Source organism: Amphiprion ocellaris, chromosome 22 (genome assembly GCF_022539595.1).
Source record: "Amphiprion ocellaris isolate individual 3 ecotype Okinawa chromosome 22, ASM2253959v1, whole genome shotgun sequence".
In the NCBI taxonomy this organism is placed as follows: Eukaryota; Metazoa; Chordata; class Actinopteri; family Pomacentridae; genus Amphiprion; species Amphiprion ocellaris.
In genome coordinates, this window is record NC_072787.1 from 20,623,176 (window position 1) to 20,646,523 (window position 23,348).

Sequence of the window (23,348 nt, forward strand, 5' to 3'; positions counted from 1 at the left end):
TTCCACCTTAAATGTAGACCTAAAGGATGGTTTGGAGTAATGAAATGAAGCTCATTCTGCCGTTACTGAATTCCTGTTCCAGATCAAATGTTCAGAGCTCACCTTGAATACAGCCGTCTGCTGTCTGATAGTTTTTCTCATTGTAGTCTTCAATAAAGTCTTTTTCCTCATGTCAGGATGTGGTGAGACTCTTTCTCAGTCACTGCAGACGTCCCTCATTGTGCATCTCCAGAGAAGAAACTGAAAAACTGATCACTGCTTCAGCATCACAAACGCTCTCCAGCATTGAGAGTGTTTTAGGAATTCATTCATTGTGTTGTGAACTTTGAAGGAGCAGAAACTTTACAGCTGCCAAAGATATGAGCTCCAATTCTGGATGTTTTAGGAAATGAAGTTCATCAAATGAACACTTGATTTTTGCTGATAACTCTCATTAAATTACTGAAGAAATCTAACATAAAAAGCTATAAACTCTCAGGCAGCTTTTGTTAAAGTTTTTCTATAATTCTATGATCATGTTCTGGAACCAGGACTCTGCAGAAGTTCCTTCAAACAGATACTTGTGTGTTTCTATTTAAGGCCTCAGGTTTGAACGTACAGCAGAGGATTAGAAAGGAGTGATTTCAATTTTTAAATCAGTCCTGTAAATGTCTGGAGTAAAAATGATTAAAATTTCGATTTAGATAGATTTGTTTCAGATAATATTGTAGAGTCTCACTTAAATATATCCAAATGTATTCAGTGTATTTACATTTTATAGAATATTTGATTTCTTAATCTCAATACTGTAGGGTCTGACCCTAGATATTATCATAATGGTGTAAATTTAAATAAATAATATTGTAGTGCAGAATCATAAACTAATCAGCTAAACTTACATAATCATTATCAGCCTTAAAACCCACAAAACACCCCTCTATAATCGACCACACTTAGTACAGTCCGGTTCCCCCTTCTATAAATCTGCTTGGAATCTTCCACTTCCTGTTTGTCAAAGTGGCCTTCTACCTGGACAGGTTTTGTTGGAGCTCATGCAACAAACATTTTGGGTAACTGCACTTTAATATGGATGGATGACACTGAATTAGAGTCTGTTTTAATGAGACTGAGTTAAGATGTGTAGCTCTGTCATTAAATAGGAAATTATTTCTCAGAATTCACAGAGAAAAGTCTGAAATGTTTGCTAGGTTAGCGTCCCACATGTTCTTTGGCTCAGCTAAAGCTAACTCTCTCCAACTTCTGGATCTCTTGAGTTGCTTGTTAAAATATCTTGCTCGAGGTGCTGAAGCTCAGAAAGTCTGAGATGTTTGTTCAAAATAAGCTCATTCTCAAGTCTTACCTGAATTGTCCTCTTTTGTTTGAACTTTCCCTAAACTTACGAGTTAATGAAAGAGCAGCACATCCAGACTCAGTCTAATTTATGTAGAGATTAAACTTCAGTGTAATTCATTGATGTTAAAGTGCAGTTTTTCAAATGTTTGTTGCACATGCTCCTGACCAAACCAGTCCAGGTGGAAGACGATGTGAAGAGAAAGCTCCAGAGGATGAATATCACACATTTACGTTGGAAATAAATGTCCTTTCATTACACATTGTCATGCAAAAGTTGGATTTCCCTTTAATGATGTTCAGATCTTTGAGTGTTTTGTTGATGTTGGTTTCTAAATGTTTTCTGACACTCGGCCCCAAAGATTAAAACCTTCTACGGCTCACAAGCTGCAACAATTCACACATTATCAACTATCTTTCTGACTAAACTAAGATAAAAAGTGAAAAACTGTCTGATTCCTGCATCATGAATGTCAATCTTTTTGGTTTTTATGCCAGTAAACTCAATTTATTTGGGTTTGACATTTTATAAACCAAAACAAGAAGTGAATTACTGGAGAAAACAATCAACAGATTAATGGACAAAGAAATGTGTTTTCCAACATGACAAGACACATACAATTTGAATTCAATTTTATTTATATAACGCCAATTACAGGTCAAATTGTCTCAAGACGCTTTATTTTTAAATTTTTTTTGTCATTTAAAACATGACAAAGTAAGAAATTTAAACCTCTTGACTAATCCAGTTTATTATTTGGTTTTTCAGAGACTAATTGATGATCAAAATAACTTTCTCCACTAAAACTAATAAGCATGAGGTCAAATAGAAGGAACAGTTTTAAATACTGCAGTCCCACGATGACAAGAATAAAGTTTGTCAACAAAAACTAAATCTGCTGGTGGATTCCATTAAAGTCCTAATAAATGATTATAAAGTGTGATACTAAAGGTTTGTGGTGCTAAAACTCTCCAAGTAAAGATATCAAGTTGAACATCTGGATGGAGGTTGATAAAAATTGATCTCCCTTCATTTCTCTGGAGTCGACTCCATGGATTTCATGGATGGTGGTGAAAGACCTGCTCTTCTAGTGGTCTTCCTTCTAGTCGCTGTAAAAAGTCAGTGCATCCTGGCCGACTTCAACATCTCTTCATGACAACTTGTTCTGCCTCCGACCTGGTGGAAACTCAAGAAACTCGGGAAAACCTGTCGAGACTCGAAGAACTCGTGGAGACTCGAAGAACTCGTCGGGCGGGGGAAGGTGTGGTGGGCGGTGTGGGGAGGTGGGGGAGTAGAGGGGGGAGGCCGCCACCCACCTCCCCGCCTACTCTCCGCCCTGACTCCACCCAGACTCCGCCTTGGCTCCACCCATGTGGTGACTTCAGCAACTACGATGACAAAGGGACGACGAAATTATGTTATTTTATCTGATCTGTAGCTCAGTGAGTTAAGGATTTGCCTATGGAGCTGCAGGTCGCTGGTTCAAGACCAGACACTTCTTAAATTTTCTCAAAATCCTGACAAAGACAAACAAAGAAAACTGCCGCTGGCGGGTCTCGAACCTGCGACCTACCGCTTGGTAGGCTCTCATCTTATCCTCCTGAGCTACTCGCTCAGATACAAATTCTTCTTTTTTTTGCGCATTTATCATCTATTTTTTGAAGTTTTCGAGTTTTTTTTTAACTCGAGTCTCGTCTCGACCGTTTTTCTCAGGGGGTTGGACTGGTTGGAGGGTGGAACCCTCAATTCCAAGACTTTCCAAAGCCTCCACACCTCCCGAGTCCTCAGGACCTGAGCTTTCACACAGTCTGAGGGCTGAAATTTTCTAAGTCCCACAGTAGTTCTCTGTTAGATTGAACTTTCAGACAGTCCAAGGACTGATATCTTCTAAGTTCCTGAGTAGTTCTCTGTTAGTTTGAGCTTTTCGACAGTCTGAGGGCTGAAATCCTAAAAGTTTCTGAGTAATTCTCTGTTAGTTTGAACCTTCAGACAGTCTGAGGACTGAAGTTTTAAAAGTTTCTCAATACTTCTCTGTTAGTTTGAACTTTCTGGTTAACAGAAGCCTTAAAACTTGTGACCATGAGTCTTGATTTCACATTTAGACCATCCATCTGAGTTCTTCTCAGACCTTCACCTGAGGGTTTTTTAGAAATCCTCAACAAACTTTGATTCTCTTCACTGAACAGTAAAGTTTGTGATGATCAGAAGGTAACATTAGTTTGATCGATGCCTTCAACCTCTAGTAGACTTTATCTGGAAAGCAGTTTTCTGAAATGAGTTCTTAGTAAATCTGTCCACAATCAAACCAAGAACATAGAAAGAGGAAATGTTTGAAGAAACAACTTCATGTTTTCATTTCAGACTAGAAAACACTTTAAGACTTTGATCTGTTTTTGCTCTTTTTGATTGTTTTATTGTCTCTTCTGTTTAATTTGATCTTCTAAAGTTTAACTGGTGTCGTTTCAAATGTTTTGTCTTTCGTTTGATTCTTTTTAAATGTTTAGTTTTGCTCTTTTCTCACCTTTTATTCTTTTCTAATGTCTGATTTGATTTTGAAATGTTGTGTCTTTTTAATGTTTAATTGTTGTTTTTTCAAATGTTTTATCGGCTTGTTTGAAAAATTTCCTTTTCTTTCCCAATGATTAATTTTTCGATTAAATCTTTCTTCAGGTTTTTCTTTTTAAATGTTTTACCACCTTTTAATGTTTAATTTTCTTTTTAAATGCTTCATTGTATTTTCTGTTTAATTCCTATTTAAACTTTTATTGTCTTTAAGATTTAATTTTCTCATTAAACATTTAATTTTTTTAATTAAATGTTTTGTCTTTTTAAAGGTTTAATAATCTAATTAAATGTTTTGTGCTTTTTTAAATGTTTAATATTCTTCTTGTTTAATTGTATTTTTTAAATGTTTATTTAAATTATTTCATCTTTAATGTTTAATATTTTTGTTTAAAAAAATGTGTGTAATTTCATAATTACATGTTTTGTATGTGCTGTTCATTTAATTAAATATTTTCTCTGTTTAATATAATTTAATTGTATTTAATGTGTAATTTTCTTTAAAAAGTTTTATTGTATTAAATGTTTTTTCCTTTGATTTAATTACGTTATTGCAATGTACTTTATTTCTTTAATTTTTTCTTCGGTCAAGATTTTAACCCCAACCTTAAAAATGAAACAAACCCTTAAATCACAATGAAAACACTTCTGTTGTCACAATCATGAGTTAGTCAATTATTCAGTTTATCAATTCAACTTTATTTGTTTAGCACCTTCTACACAGATCACAAAACTAAACAAGCAAAGAGAAAAAACTATGCTAAAACTATAATTAAAACTGAAAAACATATTCAAAAAAATAATTTAACATTGCAAGAAAATATGTTGTGTCCAGGGGATGGAGGGAGTTTATTGAAGTCTTCTTGGGCTCACATGGGAAATCATTTAACATATAAATTTGATATTCAGTCTAAGGAAACTGCAGAGAGACAGAAGAACCAACAATATCTCCTGTTTTCTCCTTTAATGAGTCGACTCTTCTTGTGCTTTCAGACCAAAGAACTACAGACTCTTCACAACCTGCTCAAACTCTTGGTACAGGACCTCACTACACGGGTCAAGAAGGTTTCCTTCTCATTTCTACTCTGAAGCTCACCTTCTCCTGCTCAAACTGCTGACAAATGTTTCTGCTGCTCTAAAGTCTGGTCTCTAGAACTTCCTAAAAACTCTCAAAGTCTCTTCTGCTGCAGGTTGCTTTGTAGAACTGTTCCAGAAAACCTCACTAAACCACATGGAGGAGCCTCAAGATAGTCGTCCAAATGAAACCGTACAAAAACTAAACTAGCACAACCCAAACGCTAAAGTCTCCTGCAGCCTACCAGAGAACCTCTGAGAACAGAGAATCATGACAGGAACTCTTACCTTCTGGACAACCAAGAACACAGAATGTGTCTGACCAAAAACCTCTGAAGACTCACTACAGCCAAGATAAAGACACAACTCAGCTGCACCAAATCCACTAATCACTGCACACATTAGCACCATGTGCTAACTGTGGCTAAAGAACCACATTTACCAAGACAACTATCCAGTACAAAGCCCTAAAGCACACCAAGAAACACATTAAAGCCGATTTTACTGCTGGAAGCTGCAAGCCAACACCTAAAGAACAAATTAAAGCAACGGAGCCAAACCCGGTTCCGTGGTGAAGGGAAGCAGAGGAAATGTTTGTCTGCAGCTAAATAAAGCAGGAAGACACTGAGCTGCTCAGGTGTTCCTGATAACACTGAGCTGCTCAGGTGTTCCTGATAACACCAAGCAGCCACCTGGACAGCCAATAGGAACACAGCTTCCTGGAAGTCCAGAGGGCTGGCTTAGTGAAGGAAATTTAGTTTAAAGTTGAAGCAGAAAGTTAACAAAGAAAGTTGAAAACCACCTTCTGATACCTGAAATCTCTGAGTTTTCACACAAAGAACACCTGAACATGTCAAACTGGTTCCATAGTAGAACCCTCATTGTAAAAACGTCATAGTATGGTGTGTTGCTCAAAAAACATTAGGACCCGGCTGTCTAGGGTCGCCGAGGAGCAACACAAAAACAGGACCAACGCTGGTTTCCACGGGGTTAGGAGGCTATTTGAAAGAGTAAGTTTACAACAACACAACATGTGAGCAGAAAAATCACAAAGTCTGTCTTTAGTTCAGCTGAAAATACTAGTTTTTGTCTTTTTTATTGACCAAACTTTTCAGGAATGAATAATTAGCTGCAGCTCATTGTCTCATCAGCACTGTGACAGTTTTTTTGAAAAATCCAAAATTCATGATGATTTTTTTTTTTCAAAGAAAACCTTTCTGGAGTGTTTTTCACGGCCTCCTTTACATTATTTCATCATATGGCACGTTTTTACAACATGTTTGAAAAATGGCATTTTTTTTCGACATAGTATAGTAAGGCGTTTTTTTTGCGCCAGCATTCATGATGATTTTTTTTTTTTTAAAGAAAACCTTACCATAGTGTTTTTCACTGCCTGTGTAGACCTTGGAGGTTGGTCTGATGGTATATTACACCCAACATCCTTTAACATAAACTTAAACAGTTCATTCAAAGGAATATTCCACCTAAAATCTTTCAATGGAGACCAAAAAATCTTGGTGTAAAGGAGTATTCTACCTTAAATGTAGACCTAAAGGATGGTTTGGAGTAATGAAATGAAGCTCATTCTGCTGTTATTGAATTCCTGTTCCAGATCAAATGTTCAGAGCTCACCTTGAATGCAGCCGTCTGCTGTCTGATAGTTTTTCCTCATTGTAGTCTTCAATAAAGTCTTTTTCCTCATGTCAGGATGTGGTGAGACTCTTTCTCAGTCTCTGCAGACGTCCCTCATTGTGCATCTCCAGAGAAGAAACTGAAAAACTGGTCACTGCTTCAGCATCACAAACGCTCTCCAGCATTGAGAGTGTTTTAGGAATTCATTCATTGTGTTGTGAACTTTGAAGGAGCAGAAACTTTACAGCTGCCAAAGATATGAGCTCCAATTCTGGATGTTTTAGGAAATGAAGTTCATCAAATGAACACTTGATTTTTGCTGATAACTCTCATTAAATTACTGAAGAAATCCAACATAAAAACCTGTAAACTCTCAGGCAGCTTTTGTTAAAGTTTGTCTATAATTCTATCATCATGTTCTGGAACCAGGACTCTGCAGAAGTTCCTTCAATCAGATACTTGTGTGTTTCTATTTCAGGCCTCAGGTTTGAACGTACAGCAGAGGATTAGAAAGGAGTGATTTCAATTTTTAAATCAGTCCAATAAATGTCTGGAGTAAAAATGATTAAAATTTCGATTTAGATAGATTTGTTTCAGATAATATTGTAGAGTCTCACTTAAATATATCCAAATGAATTCAGTGTATTTACATTTTATAGAATATTTGATTTCTTAATCTCAATACTGTAGGGTCTGACCCTAAATATTATAATAATGGTGTAAATTTAAATAAATAATATTGTAGTGCAGAGTCATAAACTTTAATCAGCTAAACTTACATAATATCACTGCACAATCTTAACCTGAACATTCATATTACTGAAGTAAATTTCCATAAATCCTGATATTCTAGAGTCTTAACTGGAATACGTCTAACATGATTTTTTTTTTATTGTGCTGATAAACAACAATAACCTGACTTTCAGATAATATTTATTGTCTGTGATTGTGAAACTAAATTCCTCCACATTCTGGAACTTTCCTGCAACAGTTGTAGGAATAAATAAAAATAAAATCTGTTAATTTCCACATTATGCATATTTATTTATTCTTAATATCTCAGACTGAATGGTAGCTGGCAGTAAAAACAAACTCATCTGCTGGACTGAATTTTCCAAAATGGAAACATGGACAGAATTGATAACTCATGTATCCATGGCAACGCTAAAGTTTCTACTTCTTACCAAAGTTAGCAACACAAGTAAAGACTTAACATCTGTAAACAAAACAAAAACGTATCAACAAAGTTTTCTGTTAAAGTTTGTGTTCTTTTAAATTTAACTCCAAGATTTTAAATACTTTCATTTCCTGCAAATGAATATCTACTCCAAATGTCTCACTAATAATCATTATCAGCCTTAAAAACCCACAAAACACCCCTCTATAATGGACCACACTTAGTACAGTCCGGTTCCCCCTTCTATAAATCTGCTTGGAATCTTCCACTTCCTGTTTGTCAAAGTGGCCTTCTACCTGGACAGGTTTTGTTGGAGCTCATGCAACAAACATTTTGGGTAACTGCACTTTAATATGGATGGATGACACTGAATTAGAGTCTGTTTTAATGAGACTGAGTTAAGATGTGTAGCTCTGTCATTAAATAGTAAATTATTTCTCAGAATTCACAGAGAAAAGTCTGAAACGTTTGCTAGGTTAGCATCCCACATGTTCTTTGGCTCAGCTAAAGCTAACTCTCTGCAGCTTCTGGATCTCTTGAGTTGCTTGTTGTTAAAATATCTTGCTAGAGGTGCTGAAGCTCAGAAAGTCTGAGATGTTTGTTCAAAATAAGCTCATTCTCAAGTCTTATCTGAACTGTCCTCTTTTGTTTGAACTTTCCCTCAACTTAGGAGTTAATGACAGAGCAGCACATCCAGACTCAGTCTAATTTATGTAGAGATTAAACTTCAGTGTAATTCATTGATGTTAAAGTGCAGTTTTTCAAATGTTTGTTGCACATGCTCCTGACCAAACCAGTCCAGGTGGAAGACGATGTGAAGAGAAAGCTCCAGAGGATGAATATCACACATTTACGTTGGAAATAAATGTCCTTTAGTTTGACATTGTCATGCAAAAGTTGGATTTCCCTTTAATGATGTTCAAATCTTTGAGTGTTTTGTTGATGATGGTTTCTAAATGTTTTTTGACACTCGGCCCCAAAGATTAAAACCTTCTACGCCTCACAAGCTGCAACAATTCACACATTATCAATTATCTTTCTGACTAAACTAAGATAAAAAGTGAAAAACTGTCTGATTCCTGCATCATGAATGTCAATCTTTTTGGTTTTTATGACAGTAAACTGAATATATTTGGGTTTGACATTTTATAAACCAAAACAAGAAATGAATTACTGGAGAAAACAATCAACAGATTAATGGACAAAGAAATGTGTTTTCCAACATATATGGCTGAATTACTCCAACATTACAAGATACATACAATTTGAATTCAATTTTATTTATATAACGCCAATTACAGGTCAAATTGTCTCAAGACGCTTTATTTTTAGATTTTTTTGTCATTTAAAACATGACAAAGTAAGAAATTTAAACCTCTTGACTAATCCAATTTATTATTTGGTTTTTCAGAGACTAATCGACGATCAAAATAACTTTCTCCACTAAAACTAATAAACATGAGGTCAAATAGAAGGAACAGTTTTAAATACTGCAGTCCCACGATGACAAGAATAAAGTTTGTCAACAAAAACTAAATCTGCTGGTGGATTCCATGAAAGTCCTAATAAATGATAATAAAGTGTGATACTAAAGATTTGTGGTGCTAAAAATCTCCAAGTAAAGATATCAAGTTGAACATGTGGATGGAGGTTGATAAAAGTTGATCTCCCTTCATTTCTCTGGAGTCGACTCCATGGATTTCATGGATGGTGGTGAAAGACCTGCTCTTCTAGTGGTCTTCCTTCTAGTCGCTGTAAAAAGTCAGTGCATCCTGGCCGACTTCAACACCTCTTCATGACAACTTGTTCTGCCTCCGACCTGGTGGAAACTCAAGAAACTCGGGAAAACCTGTTGAGACTCGAAGAACTCGTGGAGACTCGAAGAACTCGTCGGGCGGGGGAAGGTGTGGTGGGCGGTGTGGGGAGGTGGGGGAGTAGAGGGGGGAGGCCGCCACCCACCTCCCCACCTACTCTCCGCCCTGACTCCACCCAGACTCCGCCTTGGCTCCACCCATGTGGTGACTTCAGCAACTACGATGACAAAGGGACGACGAAATTATGTTATTGTATCTGATCTGTAGCTCAGTGAGTTAAGGATTTGCCTATGGAGCTGCAGGTCGCTGGTTCAAGACCAGACACTTCTTAAATTTTCTCAAAATCCTAACAAAGACAAAGAAAGAAAAAGGCCAGTGGCGAGTCTTGAACCTGCGACCTACCGCTTGGTAGGCTCTCGTCTTATCCTCCTGAGCTACTCGCTCAGATACAAATTCTTCTTTTTTTTGCGCATTTATCATCTATTTTTTGAAGTTTTCGAGTTTTTTTTTAACTCGAGTCTCGTCTCGACCGTTTTTCTCAGGGGGTTGGACTGGTTGGAGGGTGGAACCCTCAATTCCAAGACTTTCCAAAGCCTCCACACCTCCCGAGTCCTCAGGACCTGAGCTTTCACACAGTCTGAGGGCTGAAATTTTCTAAGTCCCACAGTAGTTCTCTGTTAGATTGAACTTTCAGACAGTCCAAGGACTGATATCTTCTAAGTTCCTGAGTAGTTCTCTGTTAGTTTGAGCTTTTCGACAGTCTGAGGACTGAAATCTTGAAAGTTCTTGAGTAGTTCTCTGTTAGTTTGAACCTTCAGACAGTCTGAGGGCTGAAATCCTAAAAGTTTCTGAGTAATTCTCTGTTAGTTTGAACCTTCAGACAGTCTGAGGACTGAAGTTTTAAAAGTTTCTCAATACTTCTCTGTTAGTTTGAACTTTCTGGTTAACAGAAGCCTTAAAACTTGTGACCATGAGTCTTGATTTCACATTTAGACCATCCATCTGAGTTCTTCTCAGACCTTCACCTGTGGGTTTTTTAGAAATCCTCAACAAACTTTGATTCTCTTCACTGAACAGTAAAGTTTGTGGAGATCAGAAGGTAACATTAGTTTGATCGATAGTAGACTTTATCTGGAAATCAGTTTTCTTAAATGAGTTCTTAGTAAATCTGTCTACAACCAAGAACATAGAAAGAGGAAATATTTGAAGAAAAACTTGATGTTTTCATTTCAGACTAGAAAACACTTTAATACCTTTATCTGTTTTTGCTCTTTTTGATTGTTTTATTGTCTCTTCTGTTTAATTTGATCTTCTAAAGTCTAACTGGTGTCTTTTCAAATGTTTTGTCTTTAGTTTGATTCTTCTTAAATGTTTTGTTTTGCTCTTTTCTCACCTTTTATTCTTTTCTAATGTCTGATTTGATTTTGAAATGTTTTGTCTTTTTAATGTTTGTTGTTTTTTATATGTTTTATCGGCTTGTTTGAAAAATTTCCTTTTCTTTCCCAATGATTAATTTTTTGATTAAATCTTCAAGGTCTTTCTTTTTAAATGCTTCATTGTATTTTCTGTTTAATTCCCATTTAAACTTTTATTGTCTTTAAGATTTAATTTTCTCATTAAAAATGTAATTTTTTAATTAAATGTTTTGTCTTTTTAAAGGTTTAATAATCTAATTAAATGTTTTGTGTTTTTTTAAATCTTTAATATTCTTCTTGTTTAATTGTATTTTTTAAATGTTTAATTATTTAAAATATTTCATCTTTAATGTTTAATATTTTTGTTTAAAAAATTTGTTTAATTTCATAATTACATGTTTTGTATGTTCTGTTTAATTATGTAATTAAATATTTTCTCTTTAATATAATTTAATTGGATTTAATGTGTAATTTTCTTTTTGAAAGTTTTGTTGTATTAAATGTGTTTTTTCCTTTGATTTAATTGCTTTTTTGTAATGTACTTTATTTCTTTAATTTTTTCTTCGGTCAAGATTTTAACCCCAACCTTAAAAATGAAACCCTTAAATCACAATGAAAACACTTCTGTTGTCACAATCATGAGTTAGTCAATTATTCAGTTTATCAATTCAACTTTATTTGTTAAGCACCTTTCACACAGATGACAAAACTAAACAAGCAAAGAGACAAAACTATGCTAAATCTATGATTAAAACTCAAAAACATATTCAAAAAAATAATTTAACATTGCAATAAAATATGTTGTGTCCAGGGGATGGAGGGAGTTTATTGAAGTCTTCTTGGGCTCACATGGGAAATCATTTAAAATATGAACTTGCTATTCAGTCTAAAGAAACTGGAAACTGCAGAACGACAGAAGTACCAACAACATCTCCTGTTTTCTCCTTTAATGAGTCGACTCTTCTTGTGCTTTCAGACCAAAGAACTACAGACTCTTCACAACCTGCTCAAACTCTTGGTACAGGACCTCACCACACGGGTCAAGAAGGTTTCCTTCTCATTTCTACTCTGAAGCTCACCTTCTCCTGCTCAAACTGCTGACAAATGTTTCTGCTGCTCTAAAGTCTGCTCTCCAGAACTTCCTAAAAACTCTCAAAGTCTCTTCTGCTGCAGGTTGCTTTGTAGAACTGTTCCAGAAAACCTCACTAAACCACATGGAGGGGCCTCAAGATAGTCGTCCAAATGAAACCATACAAAAACCAAACTAGTACAACCCAAACACTAAAGTCTCCTGCAGCCTACCAGAGAACCTCTGAGAACAGAGAATCAGGACAGGAACTCTTACCTTCTGGACAACCAAGAATACAGAATGTGTCTGACCAAAAACCTCTGAAGACTCACTACAGCCAAGATAAATACACAACTCAGGTGCACCAAATCCACTAATCAATGCACACATTAGCACCATGTGCCAACTGTGGCTAAAGAACCTCATTTACCAAGACAACTATCTGGTACAAAGCCCTAAAACACACCAAGAAACACATTAAAGCCGATTTTACTGCTGGAAGCTGCAAGCCAACGCCTAAAGAACATACTAAAGCAATGGAGCCAAACCCAGTTCAGTGGTGAAGAGAAGCAGAGGAAATGTTTGTCTGCAGCTAAATAAAGCAGGAAGACACTGAGCTGCTCAGGTGTTCCTGATAACACCGAGCTGCTCAGGTGTTCCTGATAACACCAAGCAGCCACCTGGACAGCCAATAGGAACACAGCTTACTGGAAGTCCAGAGGGCTGGGTTAGTGAAGTAAATTTAGTTTAAAGTTGAAGCAGAAAGTTAACAAAGAAAGTTGAAAACCACCTTCTGATACCTGAAATCTCTGAGTTTTCACACAAAGAACACCTGAACATGTCAAACTGGTTCCATAGTAGAACCATCATTGTAAAAACGTCATAGTATGGTGTGTTGCTCAAAAAACATTATGACCCGGCTGTCTTGGGTCGCCGAGGAGCAACACAAAAACAGGACAAACGCTGGTTTCCAGGGGGTTAGGAGGCTATTTATTTGAAAGGGTAAGTTTACAACAACACAACATGTGAGCAGAAAAATCACAAAGTCTGTCTTTAGTTCAGCTGAAAATATTACTTTTTGTCTTCTTTATTGACCAAACTTTTCAGGAAGTAGATGAAGAATAATTAAAGCTCTCATGTAGAAGTCCAACTTATTTTGGATCCTTGTGGAGAGTTTAATCTTAGAGTTTATAAAGCTGTTGAGTTTTTAGAGTCACATGGATTGTTTTGACATTTAATAACTGAGTCCTGAAATAAAATTACAGTTGTGGATTTCTGTCATTTAGTCTGAACTAAACAAATAACAGCAGCATAAATCTCAGATGTCATTATGAGGAGTCTGGATTGAGGTTTCTCACTTGATAATGATCAAAACATGAAATTCAGGTTGGTTTAAAGGAATATTCTACCTTAAATCTTTGAATGCTGACCTAAAAGGTTGGTTTCAGGGACTATTCCACCTATAAGGTTCTCAAACATCCACCTTAAAGGAACATTCCACCAAAAATCCTTGGACATGCACCTAAAATGTTGGTTTAACCGAGTATTCCATCCAAAATCCTCAAAGAGACCCGAGGGGCTGGTTAAAAGGAATATTCCACCTAAAACCTCAAATATAGACCCGAAAGGGTGGTTTAGAAAAAAATCCTTCAATGTAGACCAAAAAAGTTAGTATGGAGGAATATTCCACCTGAAATGTAGACCTGAGAAGTTGGTTTGGAAGAATGTACCATCCTAAACATCCTTAAATGTAGACTTGAAGAAAAATTCCACCTAAAATCCTCCAATATAGACCTAAAAGGTGAGTTTAATGGTATATTTCATTGGTGGAGTTTGTTACTGAGCATCTGAACCTTAAATCCAGTGAGACGACCATCTTCAGTCGAGGCCAGTCAGAGAACTTCAAGACCTTCCATCAGCTGGACCAGATGTGGCATCATCTCCCTCTGAACATCTGGATGACAGGAGAAAAGACAGAAATCAAACACAGATCACAGAAATACAATTTATTCACTTTCATCATTTTATAAAAGTAGCACAAACTTTATTAAAACTTGACAACATCAGTAATGAAAGTAAATGTTTTTATCTCGTGTTGAAGCTAAATTTTAATTTTAATGACAGTTTATCCTGAGAGGAGTGAGAATGGAGCTTTTCTTTCCTTTTTAGAATATTCCCTCAAAATATTCTGTTTATTATTGGCTTTAGAAGCATTTTTCTTTACTTATTTATTTTTAGATACCTCAGACTGATACACTTTGCTGGTTTGCAGATAATTTCATGTACAATGACAATAAAGATCTTCTATTATAACATATTTTGCTAAAACAAGAACTGCAAACCTTCTCAACCATCTCTCAGGCTGCAAAATTCCAACTGCGACCAAGAATTATCTGATGTAGTTATTATTATAATCTTTACTGAACCAGCCCTGGAATTAATAAAAATCTGTATATGGATATGATTTTCTCTGATGGGACCACTAAAACTGCATACAATAAAGTAAATCTCTTCTGCACTGCACACATACTACACTTTTGTATAACTCTGGATGTCAGAGTAAAAGCAGACAGATCCACCGATCAGCCACAACATTCTGACCACTGACAGCTGAAGAGAACAACATCCATCATCTTGTTCTAATGCAACGTTCTGCTGGGAAACCTTGACGTTCATGTGGATGTTTGACATGTACCACCACCTAAACACTGCAGGACAAACAACCCCCTAGTCTCCATGGCAACAGCAGTCCTTGATGCCAGCTGCCACCCTCAGCAGAACAAATTAAAACTTCTCAGGAGTGGTCCGAGGAACACGACAGAGCTAAGCTGTTCACCTGGGTTCCACACTCCCCACATCCAGATCTGATGGAGCATCTGTGGGATGGTCCAGGATCAGCCTGGTCTAGGTAGGACCCACCCTGCAACCCACAGAACCCACAGAATCCACAGGACATCCCCAGAGGTTCTGATGAACCACTGGGTCAGAGGAGTTTTAGCAGCATAAAGGGACCAACACAGTATTAGTCAGGTGGTCAGAATGTTCTACTGTTATATTGTCATGCTGATTATATGATCAGTAAATGCTACCATCAATTATAACGTCCACATTGATCAGGAAAAAAAACCAATCAGTTCATTCAGAAACTGTGGGGTTAAACCTAAAAACAGGGGAGACACTAGGGGAGACAGTCCCAGCAAATTCACAGAAACAACCTACATCCTGAAAATTTGGCAGGCCTTGTTGATACTTTCAGTGAAATTATGACAATCCTCCCTGCTTGCAAATGATCCATTAAAACAAGTCCACCATCAACACTGTTTTGCAGGGGCACCATAACTGTGTCCTGGGCTTAATACCTCCTGAGATGACTGTGACTCTCTTATAGAATTACAAACAAGACTGGAGTTTTTGTTGTTGTCGTTGTGTTTTTCCCATATAGCAGAATGATAATAAAATGCAGTCAGACCATTCTCCAGCATTGTGAAGAAACTCCCAAAAATTGCTTTCCTAAACAACTAAACTGCATTTCCAATTATGTTTTCAAGAATATGTATTTTTGCTGGATTGCCTTTGTTCGTAAAGTATTCCAAATACGTTTCTAATCAACATATCTTTGCCATTGCTCCTTCAAACTGAAATCAGTATTTTCGTTTCAGAAAAAAAATATGTAAATGTGAGTGTGATTTAGTTGTATAGGAGCATAATGTTGTGTTGACGTTGTTGCTGTGAGAAAAATCTGGCAGTGCAAGACTTGGGATCACTGAAGATATTCTAATTTATCACAAGGGAGACCATGGATTTCATAGAAATCCACCCAATAGCTGTCAAAACATTTCACTTAAAACTATGAATGTCAACCTTATGGTGGGACAAACAGGGAATTATCAGATTATCATGATTCATTGAATGTTTGTACAAAACTTTGTGCAAATTCATCCAGTTGTTGCTGAGATATTTCAGTCTGGACCAGAGTAGTAAACTGCCATCCCTACAGGGAGCCTAGCGTTGCTAAAAAGATTCAAAGACTGCAGTATAATTAACAATATCAATACTCTATTAAAAAAATGCGCAGTCAAAGTGATTTTCATTGTTATATGGATCAATCGTGCTTAACATCAATTAACACGTTTTGTTGTGTTTTGCAGTTCAATTCACTTAGCTTATAGGCCCATAGCATGCTTACTGTAGCATATCTGTTGTCTTTGTTTATTCATTAAGCCGCTCTATAGCATAGAGGTCACACCTCCTGCTTGATAAGGTCATCCTTCTGCCCTCTCTACAGCTGATTTGATTAATCAACATCAATTAGAGCAGCTTAGGGCAGCCTGCAGGGAGAGCCCACTAAATGCCCTCTTCACCGTATGCCTGGATAGTTGCTCATATATACAAGGATAAAAGCCCTGTTTCCTGTTCTGCCTCAAATCCCCTATTAGCAAATCAGATGTCGCACAGACATGACCGCTCATATTTTAAGACTATCTGGGCAGTTCTGTTGTGATGGCAGAAGCCGGTGTGATTTATCCTGGCAAGAACACCTCCTAGCCAAAGATCAGGTGAAGAAAAGCATGCTTTTCTTGTTTCTGCAATTTCACATTCTTAGATAAATGGCAGCAGCAGTAAGCATTTGCATGGTTAGGGAGAGGAGGCCCATTCATCTTAATCAGGACTAATATCGCCATCAGGGAGATAGAGGGGCTGAGCTATCTATCACATTCCTCCCTGGTTTATCTTGGGGCAAAAAAATAAAAAATAAAATACTTTCGATCAATCTCCAGAAGCAGATAAGTCTACCTCAGAGACCCACAGCTTCGTCACTTCAAAGGAGGGCATTTTGGGGGGGATGCCCGGTCAAATTCCATCCAGGATGAGCTATTAGCTATTAGAGACCACACAGTCTGTACTGCTTCAAAATGATCGCTGATGGTAATGCTTCCCAAAACAGCAGCATCTATGTTTTTTCTGTAATTTTCTCCCTTAACCTCACATTATTGATTTCAAATACCATGAGATTGCACACACCTGAGTCTAACCTTATGTTAGCGTCCCAACATATCATCCCAGAACGACCTAAAGAAAGTATTTGTATTCTGCGAATAAGCCATGCTGAAGGCGAAAAAATCCACATTCTGTAGCTGTTCATATTTCCCTTTGAATCATGGCATTTTTCATTTAGCTGCTAACTTAATAGCTCTTCTAAAGCAATTAATTTGTCGGTAATTTGAAACTTCTGTCGTGTCACTTTGTTCCCTCATTATTTAGATGCAAATTCATTTGAAAGTAGATTAAAACCGCCCATGTTGTGAGTGACAATCTCTCTAAAAGCACCTAAAAACATTTTGATTACTTCAAATGTGAATGCGCTGTCAGACGTGAGTGCAGAGCCTCGCAGGATATGACAGATAGGTGCTTTTTATGGTCTCATAGACGTATGTTTTCACCACAAACCGAGCAAGCGACGTCAATTGGTGGCGGGAGGAGAGAGGACTCAGCAGAGCGGATGGCATATGTCAACACCGCGACGCTCCGCTGTCCAGGAAAAGTGGAGGAGTCGCCGAGACCGAGACGCGAGATCAACCGTGCGCTTGACACAGCAGAGCGGCTCGGCAAAAACCCCGGGCCGTGGCACCCAGCCCTCTCCGGAGCCTCTCATCCCTCGTCACAATCAATCCACCGCAGACCAACCGTAATCCTATTTGTTCAAATAAATAATGAAATAGCTGCAGCCCCACACGGAGGCACACAGAGGGTGGTAATTGCTGCGTTTCAGGCTGGATCAGATGGGCTCTGTGGGAGGCTGGCTCGGCTCCACTGTGACCTTGTGTGTGTTTGTAATTTTCCACAAGCTTAGTGGATATGCAGCAAGCAGGGGCCCTCAGTGGGTGCACAGGAATCCGAGCACCTGGGGAGTGTGCCAAGGCCATCGGAGTGAATGCTTTGGGATGAGCCTTTCTCACGACTTGGAAAAAAAAATCACACACACACACACACTCAGCTAAGGAGAGAGAGATGACATGACAGCCATTAGGCAAGTGCAAGGCTGTGCAGCGAGTGTTATGTCCTCTGCTGTGTTCTGGTGCACTGTAGTGTGTCTTGTTCAATTTGTTTATGTGCAATACTTCGGTGCATTACAAGGACTCGTGAGGGGGGCAAACAAAGACTTCTAAAGCTATCCTCCAATTGAACTTGGACTTCACACTTCGGTAGATTAACCTGCCATACCAGACCTCCGAGTTCCACAATTAATGTTTATCCCACCCGGCCAGGCTGTGTTTGCCCTCGTAATCCCATTATCCCTGACAAAATATTCCATTATCTCGAATATTTTTGGATGTCGTCCTGACCAGTCAAGCTTCTGGGTCGGACTTTGTTCACTGCAGCAGCAATCTGTGTTGTTCTGCAACATCCATTTCCGAAGGTAAAAATATAACACCGAAGGAAGGTTTTCCCTATTGGTCCAAATGGCCGGTCATTTGGTGAAGTTATGGCCCGTTGTTGTCAGTACGGTGTGATTGCAGTGACTCTTATAGCCCATCTCTCTACATTGTTCCGACGTTAAGTAGAGTCAGGGAAGGGTCAAGCCACAAAATGTTACCAGAGAATGAATATGACTGATCTACTGCCATAGCTTTTCTCAATGAACACTTCAGCTTCCCAGTTCTTTAAAATGAGAAGTCTACCGCTGTATGGGAACACGGGAAAAAATATGAAGCCGCCAACATCGCAGGGAAATCAGCAGCATCCATCAGTTGTGCAGTTTGGCATTTTGGAAGCAAAAATATCAGAAGTCCTCCTCTTCACTTTAATTAACCTACATTAAAGTAAATGTGTGCTTCAGAGGAATTGTTCCATGCCGAGAGTCAGACAAGAAAATCAATACCTCTCACATGTCTGTCGGTAAATATGTAGCTCCAGCGAGCAGCCACTTAGTTTAGCTCACTGTAAAGGATGGAAACAGGATAAAATCTGCCATCCTGTTTCTGTCCAAATCCTATAATCTCCTAAGGGCTCACATTAGGGGTGCATTTGACACGTTGGTTGCTTAATCTCTCCCAAAAACTACAGCGTAAATGAAATTGCCAGGCAACCAGTGGAGAAGATGCAAACCCTTTAACACATTCTCCAATTATATTTCCTTCTCAAATAACTTTGTCTGCTAGGGAAACAATCATATTCTGTAAAGGCATCCAATATACTCTGCTGTCTTTATTGAAGTTTATGCATCAATCTGGCACCTGGACATTTTCCTAGATGTCTTGCACATAATTTTCTGAACTTTCTCCCCCAAATTCTGCTTGACATATATGGAAAATTGCAACAAAAAACAATGTGCAGAGAACATAAAGTGTTGAAAATGTAAAGGGTGGCAATGCAAAGGCATTTTTGGACTCTCTCTCTCTCTCTGCATACATACAGAAAGTCCATGCATAAACTTGTATATTGGTAAGCAAAAGATGAGCACAGATGCTAATTTTTCTCTCAGAATTTGAACTTTGAATTCTTTAGTCAGCAGCACGGTTGAAAGTAGAATCAACCTTGCTCAAAACCACACATTTCATAAGAATTAAACTGCAATGCCACTGCTTAACATAGATCCAGGATCAAGGTTAGTGTCACTAACTTTAATCAAACAAAAGTTAGCACTAAAGAATATTTTGAATTTCCTTTAATATTACATACTGACAGTCATACAGACCAGCACTTACATTGGGACTCATACAATCTTTTATTTTTGCAGTACGCCTACTTTGAGTCAAGGTATTTATGTAAAAGGTCCTAGATTAACAAAGAAAAGAAAGGTGAGACATAATCTTAACAAATTCTGATTACACAGATACACAAAGTGATTGAGAGCCCCTTTACAAGGTGAAGCTCGTGTCAAACAGAACAACTCTCACCTCTTGCAAATCATATTTTTGGGGAAAATAATTTCTTGAAATTGCTTGTTGTGATGTTTTTGCCAGAGGCACACAACTCCTGAGAGAACATGTTTTAGAGGAACAATTGTGTGTCATGGTTTTATTAGATTTCTAATTCCACCATTCAGGTTGGAAAGAGCACCGCAATCTGCAGATAAAAGCGAAACCTAGGCAAGGACTGAACTGCAATTTTGGTACTATTGAGGCCCCTCTTTCAGCTGCTGACTTGAAAATCAATAAACAAGCAGCAGATTTGGTTTGTCTTGTCACAAAATATAGACTTTGCTCAACAATCCAAGATCAGAGTTCCCCAATCCCTGCAGCTCAGACCTGTAATCTTTGACTCATTGCTGCCTTTTACTTCTTATTCCATATCAAAGCTTGGCTTTCTACTGTCATCAATCATTCATTGCTTTACCAATGTCTCCCTGGTTTTCCAAGGCCCCACACCAACACCAGCCACGCTGCCAAAACAGCAAGGATCAATGCAAATCGACCTGGCAGATAAAAACTTCATGTTATCAGTCACGTAGAGGAGTAGAGATCACACCAAAAGAATTCCTCCAACATCTTTTTTCTAAACTACTGTTAGACTTAATAATACAAGTGCACGTTACAAGTAATTGTTGTCTTAAAAGAAGTTGTCTTGGAACAGCAGTGAAAGAAATTTCATCCAGTGTCATCATCCCAAGACATTAGTGAGGCTATTTGATCAGTGCTAAAGCAGAGGGCGGTCATGGATGCTGGCCAAGCTGCAAATCACAGTCACACCACTGACTGAATGAAAATGTTGTGCAGACACATGTACAACAAAGTGCACTACACCACAGCTCTATGGGTTAGAAACGACTGTGTGTGGTTTATTTAACCATGCAGTGCTTGGAGAGGTTCATGGTTCAGTAACTGGCAATGACCTCAGGGCTGCCAAGCCAGCTGAATATGCAGAGCCGTGTGCACACTGCGAGGCAGGAGATAAGCATCCAGGCAATGGCCTGTCGACAGAAAATGATCAGAAGTGAAGAAAACTTGCCCAGAAAGATTTGGATTTGATGCTTTGTGGTCACTATGCTTTCAGAGGCGACCCTTCCAGCTATATTAACACTATTCTGAACATTATCTTGTTGAATCGCTGCCGTGCTCACTTTTGCACGAGCTTTAACTGTTCCATTTGCATTTTATGTGACCTGAGGTGTTTGTGCCAAAAGACATTTTGTTCTGTCACAGGCACACCCAGTGCTGCTGCACAGAAACTCCTCTCCACACTGTTGTCAATCCAGCTGCGCTAGAGTGCCCTCCGAGAGTTGTGCTCATTTCAATATTTATTGAAATGTTATCAAAACCACTCAGAGCGACTCGCAGCAATCAATGCTGTTTAGGCTCGGCGCTGCACAGGCAGGTCTCCCCGCTCGCACTACCATTGTTTGTCTTCATGCCATTCAGACTCATCCCTCTGAAGAGAAGATGGTGGAGTCACACCTCTGTAATTCCTGCCTCAAAGGAGCGGTTCAGCTCAGATTGCATGTTGACTGACTACAATGCAGTTTAATTGACAGAGCATATATTTTGCACGAGAGAGAAATCCAAGAACGTGGTAAAGGGCAGGGAACGCTATGCTGCACAGAAGGCCGGCACTGCAGGGTTCGTGTATATTTCCAACAATGTAATCATTTGCCAATGCTGATAATCCTCCCCCGTCTTCTTTGTCTTCTCAGAAACTAAATAACCATCTGAAGCATCCACCTCACCAGCAGATACCAACAAACTGTTACACTGATAGCAATGCAGTGACACAGGAGATAATAAATGATAGATGGAAGAGTCATCTGCTGGGTGACAGTATTCATAGGAAAAGGAAACAAGAGCACTTAGTCCCATGTTGCACCATCAGCACTGAGATTACATAGAAGTTTGTCATGATGGATCCTGTTTTTCATTTCAGCAGCCAAAATATCTGAGTCTCTCGCTGCACTCATAAAGGGCGGGAGGAGAGAATGGATTTGCCTTTTGGGCTTAAGTGGTCTGAGAGGGGATGGATTAAAGAATCATGAGATAAACAACCGACAAACTCGAACCTGTAGACCACACCGGTCAGGTCACGACAGTTTTGCATCAGCAGAACACAAGAGAAATGTTCACTGTTTGCACACACAGTGACGTTTTTAGTAGTCCATGCGCTCAAATCGGTGTTCAATGCACTGTTTAGGTATTAAACATTTATAAATCCATAGATGATTGTTGCTGAGAACTCAAATTCAAGTCAAGACACATGGAAAGAAAGATTGAAACAGTGCTTTTATATAGCAGTTAAAAGAACACAGTATACAGTTGGATTTTTATTGTACTTGTGGCTCTGAATATGAAAGAAGCGCAATTTACAGTGTAGAATTGATGCCATCATTTTAGAAAAAAAATTCAGTTTTTAAAGGCATAGTTTGACATTTGGGGAAATATTGCATCTTGTGACCGCATTGTTTTGGTATCTATTGATGCAACTATAGTTGGAGGCAAAATTCTTCTCTCCCTTTTATGATAGATTTCCCCCAGTATGATTGTTGAGACAGTGAAGGCGCAAAATATTGAAACTGCTCATATCTGTTGCTTTTTCTGGCACACACCCACCATCAACAGATGTGTTTTTTATGGAGCTTAAGATTGCTTTTCTATTGAATTCCACAATTCAATGTGCGTGGCTATTTATGGGTAGATTTCCAGAAGAATGACTGAATGAACGGACAACAGCGATGCACAGAGCAGTGGGGATTTTTCTTATGACCACAGCACAACGAGAAAATAAATAATTTGATCTATTGGCGTTAACAAAGAGTCTGAATCGTGCATATTGGACCAGTTTGAAGTCAGTGAGCCTGACTGCCTGTGGAGTGCCTGAGGCGCTCCAGGTGTTCTCAGGTGCAGTCTTTTTCAGCAATAAAAGAACGTCCTTCATATTTAAAGGACAAACAGAGTACATCCATCTGGTTCTTCACCTTTTGACTCATCATCCTGTCAAAATACAGATTCTGCTGGAGCAGCGCCAAGCATAAGAGTGACCTATTATTCCAGTGTCTTAGCAGCATGTCCACTCGTTATTTTATTTTTTATCTGTCCTTCAGTTTTCTCATAACCCCCAACATTTATGAATTTTTCCCCCCCTCCGCACAGCATATAATGCATTTACTGCAGAGGTCAAGCTAGAAGTATATCATTGCATCCTACAGATCTACTCCAGCCAATGTATGAACCAGCCAGGGATCTCGCAGGACACCGAGCAGATGGCAAAACCACACAGTGTCAGCACTTTCCCCCCCGGCAACCTGAGAGACTCACTATGGTCAAATGAAACATGAGACATAGCAGAC

At 38.3% G+C, this 23,348-nt stretch overlaps 1 long non-coding RNA gene across 3 annotated transcripts in view; it reads right to left on the minus strand.

Moving 5' to 3' along the window:
• Positions 1-84: 84 nt before the first annotated feature.
• The window catches only part of LOC118469159 (uncharacterized), a 111,642-nt gene continuing 88,378 nt past the window's right edge, over positions 85-23,348 (minus strand). For 2 of the 3 annotated variants that reach the window (XR_008600323.1, XR_008600322.1), the window contains exon 4: positions 11,819-14,027. This is a non-coding gene — a long non-coding RNA (uncharacterized LOC118469159). Of the gene's footprint in view, positions 227-11,818; positions 14,028-23,348 lie in introns of those variants that run through there. The other variant, XR_008600321.1, reaches the window with a different exon arrangement.